General features: G+C 38.3%; 1 long non-coding RNA gene across 4 annotated transcripts; it reads right to left on the reverse strand.

The window, feature by feature from the left end:
- Positions 1-259: 259 nt before the first annotated feature.
- Positions 260-15,995, reverse strand: LOC136243895 (uncharacterized). 4 transcript variants are annotated; one of them, XR_010695015.1, is made up of 11 exons: positions 15,945-15,981; positions 15,731-15,807; positions 14,948-15,046; positions 14,747-14,835; positions 12,658-13,455; positions 11,149-11,167; positions 11,004-11,098; positions 9,328-9,428; positions 4,996-5,202; positions 4,713-4,858; positions 260-737 (listed from the first exon to the last, which is right to left on the reverse strand). It is a non-coding gene; the product is annotated as an uncharacterized lncRNA (long non-coding RNA). The 4 variants fall into 4 exon arrangements; XR_010695016.1 differs by lacking the exon at positions 14,948-15,046 and having other exon boundaries at positions 15,945-15,995; XR_010695013.1 differs by having other exon boundaries at positions 15,731-15,978.
- Positions 15,996-22,420: the final 6,425 nt, after the last annotated feature.

The raw sequence follows: 22,420 nt of genomic DNA on the forward strand, positions 1-22,420 counted from the left end.
TCGTGTACTCACAATTACTAGTTACAAGTAGTCATATCCATTTGACATGTTTTGTACCAACCTTTTACAGTTTACAGCTTTTTTCAAGTAACAACAATGATACACACACTGTATTAAAGTACTGATGTGACCAGAAATTATGTCAATCAAACTCTACAGCCTTCATTGTGTCACTCCCTGATGACAATTCATCATGTGAGCTGGGTCACATGATCTTAATGAGTGCTAGAGTACCAATTTTACTATCCGAGTACGAAAATCCTTAATGAGTACCCGTAAGTATTACTATTTGTTTCAGCCCTAATACAAATACTAAATATTGACATCATGTCTATCACTCTATGTAGTGCATGCTATTATAATCCATCAGTCAATACTACAACAGTACACCAACATCAAACAGTTTCAATAAACTGCTTCTGTTCTTACAATAACAACAGTGTTCTTGCGTGGCTGCAGCAGTTCCAAAGCATATTAAATTTCTGCATTAAAAAATGACCCATCTAAGGACTCTGTGGTGATGCTCTGTCCACTAGCGGTTGCTGTATCAACACTTGAGGTACTTTGAGTTACATTCCTTTTCTTGATCTTCATCCACCGTGCAGTCTTAGGGTTTTCACAGTGGGCACAAGACTGATCATCCCCATTGTTAAGCCTTCCACAATGATCACACTGTATTGTAACATTTTTCTCTCCATGTGGCATCATTGCTTTAGTATTATACTCTCCATAGGAATCTAAATGATTGGTATAATTACTGGCTTTAAATTCATCATATAAATGTGACGATTTAGTTGTTGTAATTACTAGGCCTGGGGCACATACAACTAAGTACAATCACCAAATGGACAACCTACCAATAGGGCATGTGTGTACTGTGCATTGTAGGGAACTGCAGAATATGCCAGAAAAATTTGGTGGTAAATAGAATCAGAATAATTCCAGAATAAATTAATAGGAAATAATCATACAGTACAATAGTACTGTATACTAAGGATCATGGAGGTTTTGGTTTTGTCTGGCCAAAAATATCACCCAAAATCCAGCACCATCCTGGTGTCTTGGCAGTATTGGTTAGGTATAATCAAGCCCAAAAGTGCCTTCAGTATGACCCAAAATATATTTAATGCTTCCAGTAGAGTGCTATATACAAAATTAAAAAAAAAAATTATTCAATGGAATTTTCTACTGACTGACTAACAAGCGTAACTCAATAACAGCTAAGGCTACAGGCTTGAATTTTTCACTGTTCAATGTTGCTTCATCCCAAGACATGCCTTTTGGCATTATGTACAATGAATGCATCATGGACTTATCTTTGTCCTCCTTTGTGTCCCATTTCTTTTTGCTGACAGCCCATGCAAGGTGTAAATTTGTGGTAGCGCGATGACTTTCTTACATTTGTGAATACTGAGGAATCGTCTGTATTTCTCATAGTGACTGGATTGATTGCAGAGATGCTTCTCCCACTATTCTTTGTTTGTAATGCTGTGAAACATAGTTGAAAGCAAAGCATAATGGCCACTTCACTTTCGAGTCAGTAATTAATATCTTGGGCGTGTTCAGTCAAAAAACATCTATGTTTAGCTGTATTTCAGGAATTACTCCTAGAAAGTGTAGGGAATAATTTCTGGAATAATAGGTGAAGAAAAAATACTAGAAAGAACAATAGGAAGATTTAAAAGCACACTCCGTGGGTCCCTGAACACAGTGTGTGTGTGACGAAAGATAAACATGTACAGTAATACTATTCTAGGGGTATTGGCATATAAACACGAGTGATACGTTAGTACGCAATTAAATCTGAGGGACTATATACTGTACTAGTGAATTTAAAAATTGTTAATTTAGAAATGGAAGTAGGGATCAAGTGATAAAAACTACTGAAACAAGTGATTTGAATGATGGCAACTATTACAACATAGCTTTGTGGGGAAATCCTTACATTGGCATCTCACCACGTCACCATATATGTTCAATGCCAAAGTAGGGATTTCCCCACAAAGCTATGTTGTAATAGTTGCCATCATTCAAATCACTTGTTTCAGTAGTTTTTATCGCTTGATCCCTACTTCCATTTCTAAATTAACAATTTTTAAATTCACTGGTTTGTTAACTTTTTTTGGTATAGGTATATAGCTAGTATTGATCTTTGGCACTGACTGCTCTATTAGAGTATCTCGATCTTGCTGCTTGCTTTATGCAAGCTGCTCAATTACTAAATTGAAAGGCATGCAGGGTTTCTATCTCCTGTTTTCTACAATTAGTTACAGCTGGACCATTAATAATGGGCGTGGTCCACTGATCGTTAAGTACGAGTGCGCGCTCTGATTGATAAGGGCGTGGCAGTGTGTTCTTCCTTCACTAGGCTGTTTGATCGCTTTGCAAGTGTTGCTGTACAGGCATCTACTTGCCCTTACAGTACGGAATCCGTTATTAGTTTTGTGGCGTCCGAATACGGCTGCTCTAAGGAAAGTGTCGATACGAATTATTAACGCCTCCGTGACTGGAAAAGAAGAAGACGATCCGTAATTGAAGATAAAAGGAAAGGCAAAGCGCAGAAGGCAGACACTCGTCGGAACCCGAAAAGGCACATCCCAGCAGCGAGTTAAATATTGTGGCAAAGAATGGTGATCCTTCGCTGCTTTGTTTGGCCTGTAGCCTTGCGAATGTGGTCAGGCAGGCAGGCTGGCAGGCAAGCAGGCTGGCAGGCAGACGAAAATTTCTGTTTTAGCGATTTTTTAGAAATAAAATTCCAGCACTTTTCTAGTCGTTTCCTGATATATAACGCTAGAAATAAAGTTAGAAACTTGAAGACTCTTTAGTAAAAGGTTTATTTGCTGTGTGAGATATTTCTAGGATGATTTTTGAGGGATCGAAATTTGAGGCGCACGCCAAATCCACCCCGATCCCTACTTAAACAGTACTATCGTACTGTTTGATAAGAATGACTGTTCTCTTGCTATTGATTCAACTATCATACCTCTGATGTGATTCTCTCTAAAGTGCAATCTCACCCAAGGTATTCAATCTCACACCTAAGCAACGAAACTTAAACTTCCAATAAACACTAAATAAACTTTCTAAAGTTCTGGACATTTACACACACAGTTTGTGTCATGTGAGATCCTTCTCACATGAGTGTCATGTGATCCTTCTCACATGATACTGGTGTTTAAACAAGAAAATGATGTGGATAACACTGGATTGAGACATGGGTATACTGACTGATAGTTTAATAGCAATTAAGCTGCAGCAATAGACAGTAAGCATACAATAGGTAAATAACTACACAGCAATTATCAGCCTTAGGGCACATTTCATGTATGAGGCTATTTGTCTGGTTCCACATGAGTAGACAAAAAGGTTGCTAAAATGAAATATAATAACCTGCAACACTTTCAGGGTTAGAACCATGGACCACTGATGTGTGAGATCAGTGTAGTACCAACTGTGCTTCCACTGCTAGCTACCCACCTCCTCTACTTTTCTATCTTGTAAATGTGATTCAAGAAGTAACCTGTACAACCTATATACCTGGGCGTAGGCGTAGCAAGCCAGAGTGGGGGAGAAAGAGGGCTGGAGCCTCTCTAATAATTTTCTGCTGTTAGTTTGCAAAAAGATCGAAATACTCTAATAGAACAGTCAGTTGATCTAATAGAGCAGTCATTGTGTACGTTAATTTCAGAAGGTTAAACCCTCAAAATTTTCCTATGGGGGGCATGTTCCTAGATCCCTAGAGGGATAATGCTTTGCATGTTGACTGTGCTTGACAATTGCATAAACAGAGTCCTCCTATCTAAAAATAGTTTGCTACGACTACACGTGAGTGAAGAAGAAACCAAAGCTGAACCTGACCCTAACGCTATTACCAAGAGTATATAATAGAAACCAAGAGTATCGAACGGGTGTATTACGCCATGATTAATGATGGATATATCACTAATTGTTCGTTTTCATTACCATTAAGGTTTGCTGTATTTAGCCCAATTCGGCCACTAAACCAAGCGAAAACATGATAGGAGTAAAAGGGAATTGGTAAAGTTCTGGCACTGTCAAGAGGATCCCTGAAGGCATGGCAACATGCTCATTTGTGCAACCATTGTTTTAGTGAGCTGGAGTATCTTGGGTCCTTACTACACTTTCCTTGTACAATAACTGTTCAATACTTGGTTGAATAACATGGAAAACTGGCAAACAAAGACCTGTTGCCACTTACGCATTTCAAATTACCATTTTGTGTAAACAAACAATTACTGAAATATCCCTGTTACTTTACGCAATCATTAATCATGGGCTAATACACTGTTCGACACTCTTGGTTTCTATTATATACTCTTGGTATATGCTATGAAGGTAAATTTTGGTGAGTTTGAGACATACTATGGTTGGCACTTGCTCCAACTCTAGCTCCCCTTGGACTCATCAACCTTTATACAACTAGTGTCCTTGGGTGAGTGCCAGATGAATAGCCTGAACAAGTAGGTGTCTGGAATCAGATGAATAGCCATTATGTTATTGTTGGATAATGTAGCTATTAGGCAGGTACTACTGTATGAGGCCCCCTTGGGTCCCATTACAAAGTGTGGTCCAGTTCCCCCACCCCTTCCTGTCGGCAGCCCTGTTTACATACATATAAAGTATTTGTACAGTTAAGATGCTATCTGGTTATGGACGTCCTTACTTATTAATAATAATCTCTTATTAATTACCTGGAGGTGCTGGTCTTTTAGAATACAAATTGTGTGAACTAGTTTCTCGCTTCTCCAAGAGAGCAGACAGTGCATCTTTGAACTCTTCTAAATCTCCACTCGATATATAAACAAACTGAGCGATCTGAACACTGAATCACCCGTATCTATGTAACAAAACAGTACATACAGCTAGGTGATTTCACAAGTATAAAAAGTGTATAATACACAATATTAATTTGTGCTTGTATATGATACTAGTAAGCAATTATACAGTAGACAAATAATTTGTACATTAATGCACCTTCACAAATATTCCACGTTTGTTCTCTCTCAAATCAACACGGCATTGTGTTTCTGTGTCACTCCAAAGAACACGAGTCTCTAGTTGTTTTTGGTGACGGCACTTCTCTCTTGACACTTGGCTCCGCTCATTTATCTTTTTCAAGAGACCATCAAAAATACCTGCAAGACTTTGAACATGACTCCATTCCATTTTGATAGTACGTGGCTATAATCAACAACAACAAACAGCAATATAAAAATCTATATGCATGTCAGATATGCATATTTGAAACTTATTTAATAGTTTTAAATATAAGAAAAGCCAATTCTTCCTCACAGTGTTGTGATTAGTGTTGGGCGATATTCCCTTTCTGATAATCTAGATTACCATTTTAAAAATAATTTCGATTTTCGATTAAATCTCGATATCTGGTTAACTGAAGTATGCAATGTACCTCTCTGCATCAAAACATTCAGCAAGGTCTCCATCAATCATGATGGTAGTTTTGTTTGCCAACAAGCTCAAATTCTCAGTATGCCAAGCCCTTTCTACGACCAAAAAAACTTTCACAAGACCAAATCTATTAAGGATGGGGTAAAACTAATCTGCGCTATTGTCATGCTCCACCTGCTTATTGCAACAAAATTGATGTTTGTTATTTGACAAGATGTAAAATGGATTAGTGACCAATATCCACTATGGCACCACAGTGTTACTGTTGCAAACACTAGCAGGCAGTGGCGGAGGATGTGGGGGTGGGGTGTGATAGGGGTGTGTGACCAGAATGTATAGATTAGGGGCCCCAGAAGCTGTACCTATTTTCACGATGTCTCAAAGTTCATCAGAATTAATTCTATACATACAATTTGAAGCATTTTCAACTAAAACACCAACTTTTTAACTCTAAATACGCTACAGTGTATTTGAAGTCAATAAAAACCTTTTGTGACAAAGTTTTTAGCTGTTGACTACAGTACAAAACAACCTTTAGGCAGTTGGAAATACTTGGTACAGGTGTAACACATCCACTCTTAAAGTGAAAGGTCAGTGGTTTAATTCCCGCTGTAGGCAAGTACTTTTTAGGATCATATTTTTATGAAGCACTTTGACTACTCTATTAGGGTATTTTAGTATTCTATTAGAATATATCAATCTTTTTTAGCCCCACTCCAATTTCGGCAAGATATTCTAAGGGTAGCTATGTATATAGACCCCCCTCAGCAGACCGAGGGACAGCTTCAGCCCCCACCACCTATGCCTACAGGTATTGCAGCGAATCTTCTATGATGAAAAATAAGCACTGTGCATTACATACATGTAAGTCTGTTCATCTAAATAAACTAGTAGATTATGAGTTACTATATTGTTGAAGCCCAAATGAATGATTTTGTGATTTCAGTGTGCCAAGCCAGCGTACTGAAAATGATGGTTGTTTAGCATAGTATCTTGCCTATAGGGCAAGAGCGTCACCACGTTTGTGGATTTTGGATTCAAACAAACATGCAATAGAGAAAAACTGACAGTTTTTAAACATCACATTGTCTGTAAACAACACCAAAGGTCAAATCTGAGGTGGTTTGTCATATGCAAACTTTGCCAAGTTTCCTGCTTTTATCCAAAAGTACACAAAAACGGTCTATTTAAAATGCTTAGAACCCCAACTATTTGTAAGTATAGTATCTAACAATCATTCAAATATGTATAAGTTGAGCTGGATCCTGAAAAACAGCTAAAAATTAAAAGTGGATTTTTTCACATGAGAGTAAACATTTCAACCAATCAGATGATTAACGGCGACAGCAAAGGTGTCAACAACAGACATGTGCGGTTTGGTTCCATTACAAGTTCGAGAAAGGGCTGTAATGGACATAACATTTTATGGCTTCCCATAGCAAATGTAAAGTGAAGATTTTGACTGGCTGTAAATATTATGTTAGACTTTTGAACGAAAAGATTTAAAAATAGTTTTAGCGGATCAAGCAGTACTACAAATGAGCCAAATTTCAAGATCATCTGTAATTGCATCATCCATGAGTTATTAAATGTTTTTGAGGATCCAGCTCAATAGGTACACGCTGTACCATAGTAATTATCCCCTATAATATATTACATACAATTATTATTATTATAATAAGGCCAGGCAAAGTAGATTGCTAGTTTCTCATCAGCCACTTCCTCATTTTGATGCAGGCGGGCAGTCATTGAAGCACACAAAATCACAACAACGGTAGGCTAGCCATTTCTGTCACTACAAGGATTATAAAAAGAGCCTTGAAGCTATACATTTTACTACCTTCCCTAAGAAGAAAAAATTAGCTGAAAATGATAGTAATTGTTTTTAAGGTTTACTGCTTCTCACTGGTGGAATGCAATACCATCCGACTTCCATCCTACTATCACAGACCTCCATACCAGCAATTCCACCATGATTGTACTTTGGAGGTTCCAGGTACAAGGCACAGCACTAACTAATGGTATTTCCCTCAAGATTTTGTTGCTATAGAAGCCTTTAAAGCAAAAACTATAAATAGAATGACCTCACTTCCTTCCGTTAACTGCCGGTTTGAGTTGCGAACAAGAAGTTGTCAAATATGTATACAATGTATAGTGTATCAACTCCATGCAGACACACAATGTAATCACAGAGTTGATATGAAAGTGGAGGTTATTCCATCCTTGATACCATCGATAAGGCGAACACATGTAGACTCTATGTATTTTTGTAATTTGTGACATGAATCTCTATTTGCTTGAAATCCACCTGTACTTCGAAATTAAAATCTATGAAATTCAGATTTTACTGTTCCTACGAAAATGTCTGGTTCAAAAATAACCAGCTATATGGTAGTATATCAGTTGACAAACAATATAATTGTATCTTTATTGATTCTGGTTGTAATTCTATTTCTCCAGAAGACTGAGTTATAAGTGGAGTAATTAACAGCCACTGGCGAGGCAATCAGCTCGATCAGAGTACAACAGCAGCAGCAGCAGCAGCAGCAGCAGCAGCAGCAGCAGCAGCAGCAGCAGCAGCAGCAGCAGCAGCAGCAGCAGCAGCAGCAGCAGCAGCAGCAGCAGCAGCAGCAGCAGCAGCAGCAGCAGCAGCAGCAGCAGCAGCAGCAGCAGCAGCAGCAGCAGCAGCAGCAGCAGCAGCAGCAGCAGCAGCAGCAGCAGCAGCAGCAGCAGCAGCAGCAGCAGCAGCAGCAGCAGCAGCAGCAGCAGCAGCAGCAGCAGCAGCAGCAGCAGCAGCAGCAGCAGCAGACGGCATTGATTCCCAACAATGGCCATTATGGATAGTTTACTGCACTCACAAATCAAGGGGGAGGCACTATATATTCTGTACTCTGATCTTCGTCCTCGGTCAAAACAAAAGTCAAGTAAGAAATTTGCAGTAGGTCAAAAGACAGGTAAAAGGTATACCACAATTGGTACTTTTACAGTTACAACATAACTGTATTTTTATGAAAATATGCAAGAATTTGGTCAAGAGTCAAGCATGGATTTTAGCAAAGGGTCAAGGCATTTTTCTTTTTACTTTGATCCAGGACGAAAATTGGAGTACAGGGTATATGGAGTATCACCCCCTTGCAAGTGTCATTCTGTGATGCTTGTGAGAGCCTAAGTGAGAGCCTAAGTGAGATGTGATCTGTGTACATGACAAGAGGCGCAAAGTTGCTTGAGTAAATAAAAATTAGCTTCATTAGTTGGTTTGTCAATACCAATTTAACACTCCTGGAGCTGGCCTTTATTCCCGGATTTTGGGAGCCTGGAGATCCACCAGACCTTTTTCAAGGGGGTGTCATGTCGGCTCATGCTGTAGGTAGATCTGCGACTACGGTCAAAGTCTTGATCAGGGAAAATTTCACCTTGACCTTTGACTTGCAGCATTTATTGTCTTTGACCTATGACTTGAGCATTTCTTGTCTAACTTTTGACCTCCACTTATTTCTCTATTTTCCTATACACACCTGCACTTGTAACCTAGTATAATATTTTTAGTGCGTGCTACCAGCAGCCAGGAGAGAAAAAATCATTATAATTACGGCAAAATTTCTGTTGGAGCTTTAAAACATCTTCATGGAGATCCTTACTTCTTGTGAATTACGTATAATCCCGTAAACTTGATAATTCTACGTATAGTTTTCGATTGTGGGTTTCGAACCTTCCGTATCGTCTTGACCCACTGTAAGAGCTATTTTGTGGCTTTGACCGTTGACTTAGAGTTTGACTGTAGTCGCAGATCGACCTACAGCAAGACCCTGAGTGACACCCCCTTGCTTTTTCCTCTCCCACACACAAAGCCATTTGGGTATATACAAGACTATCAATATTACGCTCATAATCACGTACCTCATCTCCGGCACAGATTTTGATAAACGTTTCTTTCTTTGATATGGCTGCTTCGATTTTCATCCCGAAATCCAATTCCTTCCTTCCCATTTATCTATATCCTGTACAGGTGCGAAAGATAAGCACAAGTTAAATATATACATTGTGTTAAGCCCTAAACTAGAAAAAGTACAAAGGAAAGCAGCAATATTGTAGTGATTTTTCAATGTATTTTAGTGTCACTAACATGTTAAATGGGATGCGGTGGACAATCTGTTATTCCCCAGCTCAACAGTATGCCTGTGAAGTAGGGAGTCAGAGACCTGTAATTGAGGACTGCTGAATACAGAAAAAAATCCCAGGTCAGGCAGTGACTTAGCTGCAAGTGCCTGAGGAGCCACACAACCTGATCTGGGATTTCCCCTGCATTCTGCCAGTACATCTTGACTTCTCATTTTTTTTTCTTTATGGGTCAACTTATTAGGCAACTACCCCTCTAGGGACCTGAGCCTGTACGACACTTTAGTTAGAAGGGAATCAGGGATGGATAAAATTGTTAATCTTGTTGAAACTGAAACAGGGAACTCACTCATCAGGAATAATTTACTTACCCGAGGACATTAATTGATTCAAGCAACCATTTTAGAGCCACAGATATCTCATTTAAAATATTCCTTTTACCCAGATGCAATTAAATTGTGGAACAAATTACCAGATATTGCAATTAATTGTACAATATTACAAAACTAAAGATTTAATGATTAGCTAATATTTGCACACAGCTAATGCCACACCTTTATATGTAGTCTGGCGCCGCCCGCCCTTCGCAAAAGAATACTTTTTGCGAAGGGGCGGGCGGCGCCAGACGACTTTATATGTACGTTTACACTCGCTTTTTGATTTTCAAGAATTACTGAAAACCAGGGGGATTTTTTTTATATACATATTATCGTCACTCAGTGAAAATCGAAGAATGCCTAGAAGTGAGTAGCACTCTGAAGAGCACACCCTCAAGTTATCAATATTAGTCAGAGTGTGGGGTGACCAAACTACACAGGCATACTGTAATAAGGGTCACACTAAAGAATGGTAGAATCTTTCCCTTACACTTGTTGATCACTATCTCAAATTGCACAGCAGATATGCTTGGACATTTTTTTGTTGTATACAGAAGTAACGTGGAAGTTTCAAGAAAATGTTTCATCAATATAAATTCCCAAGTACTTGGCTTGTGGATCTTAAATACCACAAGCACTTGTGCTGTGGTATTTACACTTGCTTGACCTTCAGCACTTGTGCTGTGAAGTCTAATAAAATAAATAAATAAAATACACTATGGCTGACACGGATGGGTAGAAATACGTATCCACGCACTGCCCAAACGATTATGTTATTGATCATTCGTCTCATTTAGTAACTGTCAACTAGTCGAAACTTAGCAACTACACTGAGCCAAGCCTAACCTGTAAACTCAAACCCATAACTAAACAATCAACGTCGCCCAATATAATGAAAGTAATATCTTTGAGCTGGTTGGGCATCAAAGCCATGAGCAGGTACTATCTTGAATGGCAATATGCAGGTTAAACCGTAAGCAGTGCCTTTGAACGCCCACACAAAAGTGGTATACGTATAATAAGGACACTATAAAACCATAGTACATATTTACTATAAGATATGTACTGCATTGTACCTACCTGTCATTCAATGGTTTCTGGCCAGTGGATGGTTGCCATAGGAACAGTGTGAAGTCATTAGATCCAGACACAAGCAGTTCTTCACTGATCACTTCCTAATACGGTAATAACCAATGTACTATCAGTACCTATTACTGGTACTCACCTTCACTGGTGGAGGTCACCTGTGTAGAGTAGAGATTCAAATTAGCAACACATTAAATAATGTCATTACGTGAGGGGCTAGAAAATCAAGAGCCTTCTCCATATACTATACAATACCAAAATGGCTTCTAGAAACTTCACAGATACCGTATAGTGGGAAATTTTCGAAAGGTCAAATTTTCAAAAACGAGTGCTTGATGGTAAGTTCGAAAAAATATATTTGATACAGTTTCTCTCTGCCATTACCACGTCGCACTGTAGATAAGACAGATTTATGAACCTAACTGGAGGAAGCTAACAATTGTTGTATTGATCACGTGTATGTAGCTACAGTAGAATTTACTACTTTGATTGTTCAGTATAGACAAAGGCCGTGGTAGAATTGTGTCTAGCTACTTATTCCTCCTTTGTGGCTTGAACCATATTGTTTGGTAGACTATACATGGCTTTAATCCACTGAGTGGCCTGCAGATTGAGCCATCACTAGTTAGCGCTTTTCATCACTTCCAGATATTCACTATCATTTCACTCAGGCTGGAATAATAATTTTCTCGAGCTCTTAGGCTTCAAGACTTATGGTGACACTCATGGTGTAGCTTGCATCGTGTTTGCCAGTGGCCTAGTACCTATAGTTAGCTAACTGATAAAGTAGAAAACATGCAGCACTTACCCTTGTTTATAGTTTGATAGGTGCTTTTTCTGGTAAGCAAATTACATAAATATGTTACTGAAAAGGCATTGTCGTTCCGAATTTTTTGAATATTTAACCTTTCAAAAATTTCCCTTTATACAGATATGTATGAGGTCTCTGATACTGTACATCAATTAAATTTGGTGGTGAACTAAATTTGGTGACTTGGTGATTTGTCACTAAACCGCCAAATTAAATTTTCTTCAATATTATTTTGATACCTTGGGTCCAAGCTTTCGATACCAGTTGCAGAAGTAGGTTTCGACATCCCAAGTGTGACTTCGTGGATACTACTTAAATACACCTTTAAATTATCACATGCAAATGGGTGTGGATTACAGACTAGACTAGATAATAGATACTAAAAAACTCATACTTGAATAGTGGGCATGGCTCCACGTAAGCTTGCAGGTAGCAAGACATGAATTCGTGTGCAGCCATTGATAAATGGGTGAGGCTCTACGTATGCCTACAGACAGCAAATGATCATGATAAGTGGGTGTGACCCATGACTGCAGAAGGACCTGGATTTTCTTTAAAGCAGATCAGATCCAGACCTGTCCCATGAAAACGACTCTGCCAGACTCATGCATGCAGTGACTGAATCCATAATATTTCAGCACAAAAAGGATTGTACGCTACAACACGCACCTTACACCACTCGTGTGCACCGCCAATTTTTCAGTGACAGCATTTTGCCAAATTACATTTTTGCCAACTGCAATTTTATAGCAAATCACCAAATATCAGTTTTGCCAATATTTGTTGTTATACGGTAGGGCATACAACATTACTAGCCAGAGAACTACTACACAATACCTTCTGGTTTGTCATTAGCTGATTCATATGGTCTCGTCCTTAACACATAGTCAGTGTTAAGACACCTGACAGGAGCTCACATGATCCAGTTACTACTACATGTACACCACTAACCCAGTGACCATGTCCTGATAGTGTCCTACATAACATAATATTCCTATGGAAGATGATGGAATTCTGCTTTGTGGTAGGGATGTCACGATAGTCGTGACATATGACATGTCGTGACATAAAGTGATATGACATAGGCTTCTTTGTCGTGACATAAATATCTCCAAATAATGCACACTTTTCCATTCATATTGATCAAATTTGATGCAATAAATATGAGAAAATTGACAAGTAAGTACAAGCAATGCTGGTTGTTTGTTGATGTCATAGTTAATATAGCTGATGTTTAAGCTGATATTATTGCATATTTGAATCAAAATAGCTATACAGTTTCATAAGTAACAGCTTCAGTTGTGAAACTTTAAGAATTGCTTATGCCGTGACATAAACCTCTATGACATGTGACATAAAAATTTCTATGTCGTGGCATCCCTACTTTGTGGGTACGGATAATACATGTACACACACATGCACAAACATACATACACACTCACTCACACACACACATGCACACACTCACTCACACACACACATCACGGTCTCTCCACACTTCACAGTCCTATCTTGTGATGAGGTATATATCAGTCCCTCTCCACCCCATTGTACACAAGTCACTGACTGACTGTGACCAGTTAATATCATCACTGAATGAGCCAGCCTTGTATCCCATATGTGAACTGTACTATCCTATAGTGTGGAGTACATACACTACTATCCTATAGTGTGGAGTACATACACTACTATCCTATAGTGTGGAGTACATACACTACTATCCTATAGTGTGGAGTACATACACTACCATCCTATAGTGTGGAGTACATACACTACTATCCTATAGTGTGGAGTACATACACTACTATCCTATAGTGTGGAGTACATACACTACCATCCTATAGTGTGGAGTACATACACTACTATCCTATAGTGTGGAGTACATACACTACTATCCTATAGTGTGGAGTACATACACTACTATCCTATAGTGTGGAGTACATACACTACCATCCTATAGTGTGGAGTACATACACTACTATCCTATAGTGTGGAGTACATACACTACTATCCTATAGTGTGGAGTACATACACTACTATCCTATAGTGTGGAGTACATACACTACCATCCTATAGTGTGGAGTACATACACTACTATCCTATAGTGTGGAGTACATACACTACTATCCTATAGTGTGGAGTACATACACTACTATCCTATAGTGTGGAGTACATACACTACTATCCTATAGTGTGGAGTACATACATTATTATCCTATAGTGTGGAGTACATACACTACTATCCTATAGTGTGGAGTACATACACTACTATCCTATAGTGTGGAGTACATACTCTACTATCCTATAGTGTGTAGTACATACACTACCATCCTATAGTGTGGAGTACATACACTACTATCCTATAGTGTGGAGTACATACACTACTATCCTATAGTGTGGAGTACATACACTACTATCCTATAGTGTGGAGTACATACACTACCATCCTATAGTGTGGAGTACATACACTACCATCCTATAGTGTGGAGTACATACACTACCATCCTATAGTGTGGAGTACATATACAGGATCCCTAACACGAATTATGTACCATAAAATATTATGTAATTATCAATGCAAAATATAGTGTATACAAGCACAGGCTGTTATGATCGCAGTACACAAAGTGTTATAACTACCAACACAATTAATGATAAATGTACGCAAGGACCAAAAGTCGAAAGCAAGCATAAAGCTTGTACAGCTTCTAGAATAAAATGTTACAGTGGTTGTTACATGTAGACCTACATGTAGCTAATTGACTATACTTTCCATTGGCATCACAATAAAAGCTAATGGAGGTAAAAGCTAAGTCCACACTGATCATTTCCAACAGTTTGACTTCACATTTACAAGTCCCATACAATTCAGTCTCACAACTATATGCAGAACGTCTATATATGGTCTGTATATGAGCATACTTACTGATACATTGGTCTCCATGACAACCATGTTATCTACTGTCTGTGGCCAGTTAGGAATTTCCCCAATTGTTTACCAGTCCATATACACACCTGTAGATTGTATGATAAACTGATAACAATTGTATCGTGGTGTGTAGAAGAGAAATTTTCACATAAGTATTGGATATGTCTCACACTATGTAGTAGTGTTGTATTAACATACTGTGTATAACTGTGTAGTATAGTGGAACCTCTCTTAACGGTCACCTGAGTTGGGCGGTCACCTCAGCAAAATGGCCATGTGACTGGTCCCGACCGATTCCTAAACAGTTTGTACAGAAATAGTTTGCATTAAGCGGTCACCTCTACAACACATATAACAGCCAGCTTTTGGAAGCACACAAAAAAGCCTCTCACAAAGCAGCCACAGCAAGTCATAACAGTGAGTAAACCAGTTACACTACTTTATACTTCTATAACATTTTATACTCACAGTTGTGTTCTGTATAGATAAGCTTATAGCCACTTCATGGCTTTGTCTCTTCACATGATTGCAATTAAAGCTCACCCCACAATATGCTAATTTTTTGAATTTATCTCGGAATTTACAGTTGTGTAGTTGCCAGGTAACTGTCTTTCCAGTATAAAAACCCTTCACTGGCTTTGTAGCAAGGCAGCCTAGTGATAATGTCTCCATATAGTGGTTTCTCGCTCTTGTTGGTCATCCTTTCTGGTTTCTGCTACTTTGTTTATGCCTGTTATGTAAGTAATGGATTGAAGAGTAGGCATGTGTGAGGATAGCTATAATCCCAGGAACCTTTGTATAAAGGTCAAACCTTGGTTTGTGGCCTATGGCTGCTTTATAGAGATATGATAGTGAGTTAGGCAGCCACCTCTCTATAAAGACCAAATATCTCTGACCACAGGTTCCACTGTAGTAGTAGTAAGAGTATTATTAAGGGTGGTAGAGGGAAATGATGTGGACAACTCCATACATTTCACTCACCTTGCCAGCTTTACAACCTGATGCAATCTTCTTCCCATCTGGTGACCAGGCAATACTGAGGATCCAATGGCAGTGAGCTACATGTATGTAGAGCAAGAGAGAAAGATAAGATACTACATCAACCTTTTAGTATGTACACTACAATAAGGTACCACTCAATTGTGTTAGCTATACAAGCACATTTCAACAACAATATGAACACCTAAAATGATACCTTTGATGTGACCATTGTAGGAATTAATTGTGAACCACAGTGCTTATATTTTTAGTGAAACAAGTAAAAGTTGGAAGGTTGTCTATACCTGTTGATATACTAGTGGACATTAAAGTCCTAAACTTCAGTCTATACCCATGACTTAATTAGGGATTAAATGTCCACTGCAGGTATAGGCAACCTTCACCACTTTTAGCTATTCCTTTGTTTCACTACTTTTTTGCTTTGATGAGTTTGATCCCTATAAAATTCCTACTACTTGTTTGTTTGTTTATTTTTTCATAACATAATGAGCCCACGCATACCATATGTGCTTGTATACAGGGCCACCCAGAGAAATTAAGGGGCCCAGGGCAAAGAGTTAAAGTGGGGCCCCAGAGGCAAGGAGGTTTCCATTCTAAATCACAACTTCACCCAAACTGTAAGTTGAAGACCAAAAAAAAAAAAAAAAAGGTCACAACCTACTCACAATGACAATAGCCACCCTTCACCAACCATATCTCCTTATCTATAAGTTTGCTACACTGCTCCTCTAAAGAATACTGTGACTGCTCTATTAGAGTATATCGATCTTTTAAGCAGGTATTCGGGGGCCCTTCATGGGGCCTCCTGGGGCCCCTTTCAGGCTGGGGCCCGGGGCAAAATGTCCCAGTTGCCCCCCCCCCGTGGGCGGCCCTGCTTATATATGATACTAGTAAGCAATTATAAAGTAGACAAATAATTTGTACATTAATGCACCTTCACAAATATTCCACCTTTGTTCTCTCTCAAATCAACACGGCATTGTGTTTCTGTGTCACTCCAAAGAACACGAGTCTCCAGTTGTTTTTGGCGACGGCGCTTCTCTCTTGACACTTGGCTCCGCTCATTTATCTTTCTCAAGAGACCATCAAAAATACCTACAAGACTTTGAGCATGACTCCATTCCATTTTGATAGTACGTGGCTATAATCAACAACAACAAACAGGATATGATAATATTATATAGTCTACTAGTTACATGAAATTGCAGAAGAACCAATGTAAAACACTTTGGGTAATCATTTTTTTTCAAATAGGCGGATACCATCGCTACATGGCACTTGAGAGAATTCCTTACAATGGATGAATGAAAATTTTGAGGGTTGTCACCCATACAGATGGTGAGAAGTCCAGACTTAACAGTAATATGTGTCCAATTATACTGTGAGGTGTTTCTCTGGTTCATTAACTTGAGTACTTTTTTCACTACAACTTTAATAAATAATTTAAAGTCTAGCCTTGTGACTATTTAACTTGTCCACAAGACAGCATTTAACATTGTTCATCAATTATAATTCCATATATGGCACCACGGTGTTACTTTTGCAAACACTTGCAGGCAGTGGTGGAGGATGTGGAGGGTGGGGGTGTGTGACCAGAGTGTATAGATCAGGTGCCCCAGAAACTGTAGCCATTTTCACAATGTCTCAAAGTTCATCAGAATTAGTTTTATACATACAATTTGAAGCATTTTCAACTAAAACACCAACTTTTTAACTCATCATATGCTATAGTGTATTTGCAGTCAATACAAACCTTTTGTGACAAATTTTTACCTGTTGACTACAGTACAAAACAGCTTTTAGACAGTTGGAAATACTTGGTACAGGTGTAACACACCAACTCTTAAAGTGAAAGGTCAGTAGTTCAATTCCCACTGTAGGCAAGTACTTTTAGGAACATATTTTTATGAAGCACTTTGACTACTCTATTAGGGTATTTTAGTGTTCTATTAGAATATACCAATCTTTTTAGCCCAACTCCAATTTCGGCAAGATATTCTAAGGGTGGCTATATAGACCCCCTCAGCAGACCGAGGGAAAGCTTCAGCCCCCCATCGCCTATGCCTACAGGTACTGCAGCGAATCTTCCATGATGAAAAAATAAGCACCGCGCATTACACATCATGTAAGTCTGTTCATCTAAGTAGATAATGAGTTACTATATTGTTGAAGCCCAAATGAATGATTTTGTGATTTCAGTGTGCCAAGCCAGCGTACTGAAAATGATGGTTGTTTAGCATAGTATTTTGCCAAATATTCTATAGGGCAAGAGCTTCATCAAGTTTGTGGATTTCAGATTCAAACAAACATGAAATAGAGAAAAACTGACAGTTTTTAAACATTACATTGTCTGCAAACAACACCAAAGGTCAAATCTGAGGTGGTTTGTCATATGCAAACTTTGCCAAGTTTCATGCTTTTATCCAAAAGTACACAAAAACGGTCTATTTAAAATGCTTAGAACCCCAACTATTTGTAAGTATAGTATCTAACAATCATTCAAATATGTACAAGTTTAGCTGGATCCTGAAAAACACCTAAAAATTAAAAAGTGGATTTTTTTTCTCTTGAGAGTAAACACTTCAGCCAACCAGATAATTAACGGAAACAGCAAAGGTGTCAACAACAGACAAGTATGGTTTGGTTCCATTACAAATTTGAAAAAGGGCTGTAAGGGACATTACACTTTTATGGCTTCCCCATAGGAAATGTATTGTGAAAATGTTGATTGACTGTAAATATTAGGTCAGAAAAAGATTTAAAATATTTTTAGCAGGTCAAGTAGTACTACAAATGAGCCAAATTTCAACATCATCTGTAATTGCATCTATGAGTTATTAAATGTTTTTGAGAATCCAGCTCAACAGGTACATGCTATACCATAGCTAATACCATAGTAATTATCCCCTATAATATATTCCATACAATTATTATTATAATAAGGCCAGGCAAAGTAGATTGCTAGTTTCTCATCAGCCACTTCCTCAATTTTGATGCAGGTGGGCAGACATTGAAACACACAAAAACATACAGTAGCAATGGAAAGCCAGCTATTTCTGCCACTACAAGGATTATCAAAAGAGTCTTCTTAAAGGTATACATTTTACTACCTTCCCTAAGAAGAAAGAATTAGCTGAAAATGATAGTAATTGTAATATTTACACAGGGAATCCACTCAGTAAAACTGACTTGCATTGGAGCCCTGCACATAGCTGAAAATTATGTATAGTTTGTCAAAATCCTAGCACAGCTGATAATTATGGAGGTGGCAGGGTTGAAGGTGATGCAGGCAAACTATAAATCCAGTTTGGTCGCTCCATATTCCAAATATGAGACCAGGACAAATGACTTGCTGCATTAATTTTTTTTAATTCACAGAGGTTGTGCTATAGATAATATATGTCACGTACAGTATATTATCACCTTGCATTTACTCAAAAGTTTTTAAGGTTTACTGCTTCTCACTGGTGGAATGCAATACCATCCGACTTCCATCCTACTATCACAGACCTCCACTACCAGCAATTCCACCATGATTGTACTTTGGAGGTTCCAGGTACAAGGCACAACACTGATTAATGGTATTGTCCTCAAGAATTTGTTGCTATAGAAGCCTTTAAAGCAAAAACTATAAATAGAATGACCTCACTTCCTTCCGTTAACCGCCTGTTTGAGTTGCAAACAAGAAGTTGTCAAATACACTATACATGTATACAATGTATAGTGTATCAACTCCATGCAGACACACAATGTAATCACAGAGTTGATATGGAGAAATAGAATTACAACCAGAATCAATAAAGATACAATTATATTGTTTGTCAACTGATATACTACCATATAGCTGGTTATCTTCGAACCAGACATTTTTGTAGGAACAGTAAAATCTGAATTTCAAAAATTTTAATTTTGAAGTACAGGTGGATTTCAAACAAATAGAAATTCATGTCACAAATTACAAAAATACGTAGATTCTACATGTGCTTGCCTTACCGAGGGTATAGATGATGGAATAACCTCCACTTTTGCACACTGGAAAGAAGAATAAGTGGAGTAATTAGCAGCCACTGGCGAGGCAATCAGCTCGATCAGGGTACAGCAGCAGCAGCAGATGGCAATGGTTCCCACAACGGCCATTATGGATAGTTAACTGGCAGTAATGATACTGTTCAACTTTTATTACTAATACTGAGCTTAAACTTATAAGAATACACAAGCAAATATGTGTTGTCTGCGATCATGTGAAAGCACATTATTTTTACTTGTGGAAATTTATTTTCGAAGAACAACAGGACTTGGAATTTATTTTCAAAGAGAAAGGCCTCTTCGAAACATCTGAAAATAAAACAATTCGAAAATAACCTGCTATACAGAAACATGAAATGTATCAACAAGACCAACCACAAACCTTCCAGTTAGAGATCTGAGTTATCATCACAGTGAGTCATGTTCATCACTACAAAGTACACCAACCTGTCATTGGGTGGGAAGGACAGCCACAAACTTAGGAAGGGATAGTGCTGTACCTTGTATCCTTCACCTCCTCATACAATTATAACTCCCTTTACAGACCTTGTCCTTAGGGAATTAGTAAATTATCATGCATATTTACTTGATGATTTGTAACATTTAGATTGTGTTTGTTGTAATTGAGTTTTTGGTTTGTAATATGTTGTTCATGCTTGTATAGACGTGTTTAACGAAGAGGCGTAGTCACAAAAATGCACCGCATGTGCAAATTACCAACCATTTTTGTAGGGCAAAAGAAATAACGTTTGCCCTACATTTGATTTTCCAGAACCTTTTGCCCTACATAAATCTGGATTGTGTTATGAAAAAATGATGCAATATAGTGACACACCTCTTGTTAAACTCGTTTATATTGTTTTTAGCTAATTTTTGTACTGTGTATTTTTGGTATTGCTGTATGTTGTCACTCATGCAAGGAAGCCTATTGCATGGAGTTATGGAGTTTAAACAATGAATCAACTTTACACGGCCTAATATTATAGTCTTGTATCCAGACCACTTGGGGAAAGATCTTGTGGATCTCCAATAGTTGTTTTTGTGTTCCGGGAATGTTAAATCAGTGTTGAAATGGAGTAAAGGCCAGCTCCAGGTGTGTCATACAGTATGATAGTACTCTATAGTAGGGACCACAAAGGAGTAGGCATGGCCCACAAAATAACATCACCCAAAAACCAGCCTCAGTTTTCCCAGATGACGATGAGGCAGTATTGGTTAGGTAAAACTAAGCCTAAACAAGCTTTCAGATCGAGCCAAAATGCTTTCAACAAGTTGCTAGGGAATTGTAAAAATAAATTATTGGAATTTCTACTGACTGCCTGATGCCTTCAGACAAGCGTAACTCGATAACGGCTAAGGCTACAAGCTTGATTTTTCACTGTTTGACGTCGCTTCGCACCGAGAAGTGTCATTTGGCATACTGCAGTACGTACAATGCATTCTTCATGCACTTACCAGTGTCCTCCTTTGTGTCCCATTCATCTTTGCTGACAGCAAAAAGTGTTGATTTGGCGATAGCACATGATGGCTTTCCTTCATAACAGAAATTGTCCATATTTTTTATAGTGGCTGTTTTGATTGCAGAGGTGCTTTTTGAACAGTTCTCGATTCATACTGTTGTGTAACGGGTTGAACACAGCCAACAACAAAGTGTAATGGATATTTCACTTTTCAGACAATAATTGATATAACTGGGGCACACAGCACCATTTCCATCGGTATGCATGGATTGCAGAGGTGCTTTTTGAACAGTTCTTGATCCGAAATGCTGTGTAACGGGTTGAACATAGCTGACAACAAAGCATAATGGATACTTTACTTTGCAGGCAATAACTGATATAGCTGGGGTGTGCGGCGCCATTTCAGATGAGGTATGCGTGGGTTGACCGGTCATAATAATAATATTTACAAAAAAAAGTTAACAAACAAGTACACAGAAAAAATTTGGAATTTTCAACTAGAGTAGGGACAATAAAACATCGATAAGAAGTATTGAAACAAGCTGGAGTAGTGTATGGTATTAAATCACAGTAAAACGATAAGAAGTGTTATATCCCTACTGTGCTGAAAGTTATTAAATTGGTATTGACAAACCAACTAGTGAAGCCAAGTTTTATTCTGTTTCAACAACAAAATTATTTTAACACTACACTCACAAGTCAAGGGGGAGGCACTATATATCCGTACTCTGATCTCTGTCCTCGGTCAAAACAAAAGTCAAGCAAGAAATTTGCAGTAGGTCAAGACAAGCTTCGATTGTAAAAGGTATACCACAATTGATGCTTTTACAGTTACAACATAACTATATTTTTATGAAAATATGCAAGAATTTGGTCAAGAGTCAAGCATGAATTTTTTTAGCAAAGGGTCAAGGCATATTTTTTTTTGACTTTGACCCAGGATGAAGATCGGAGTACAGAGTATATGGAGTATCACCCCCTTGCAAGTAGGGACCCGCCGATTATGCTGGCATAATTATGAGCATAATAGGTGTCTGAAAGCATTGAGCATAATGCTAGCATAATAGGTAGAATATTTGTGTTATAGTATGAATTCTAAAATAGCTATCACAGAAAGATCGATATACTCTAATAGAACAGTCAGTAACTCTAATAATTATAACGATCATATAGCTGACTGTTCAAT

This window comes from Dysidea avara, chromosome 14, assembly GCF_963678975.1.
Source record: "Dysidea avara chromosome 14, odDysAvar1.4, whole genome shotgun sequence".
Taxonomy (NCBI): Eukaryota; Metazoa; Porifera; class Demospongiae; order Dictyoceratida; family Dysideidae; genus Dysidea; species Dysidea avara.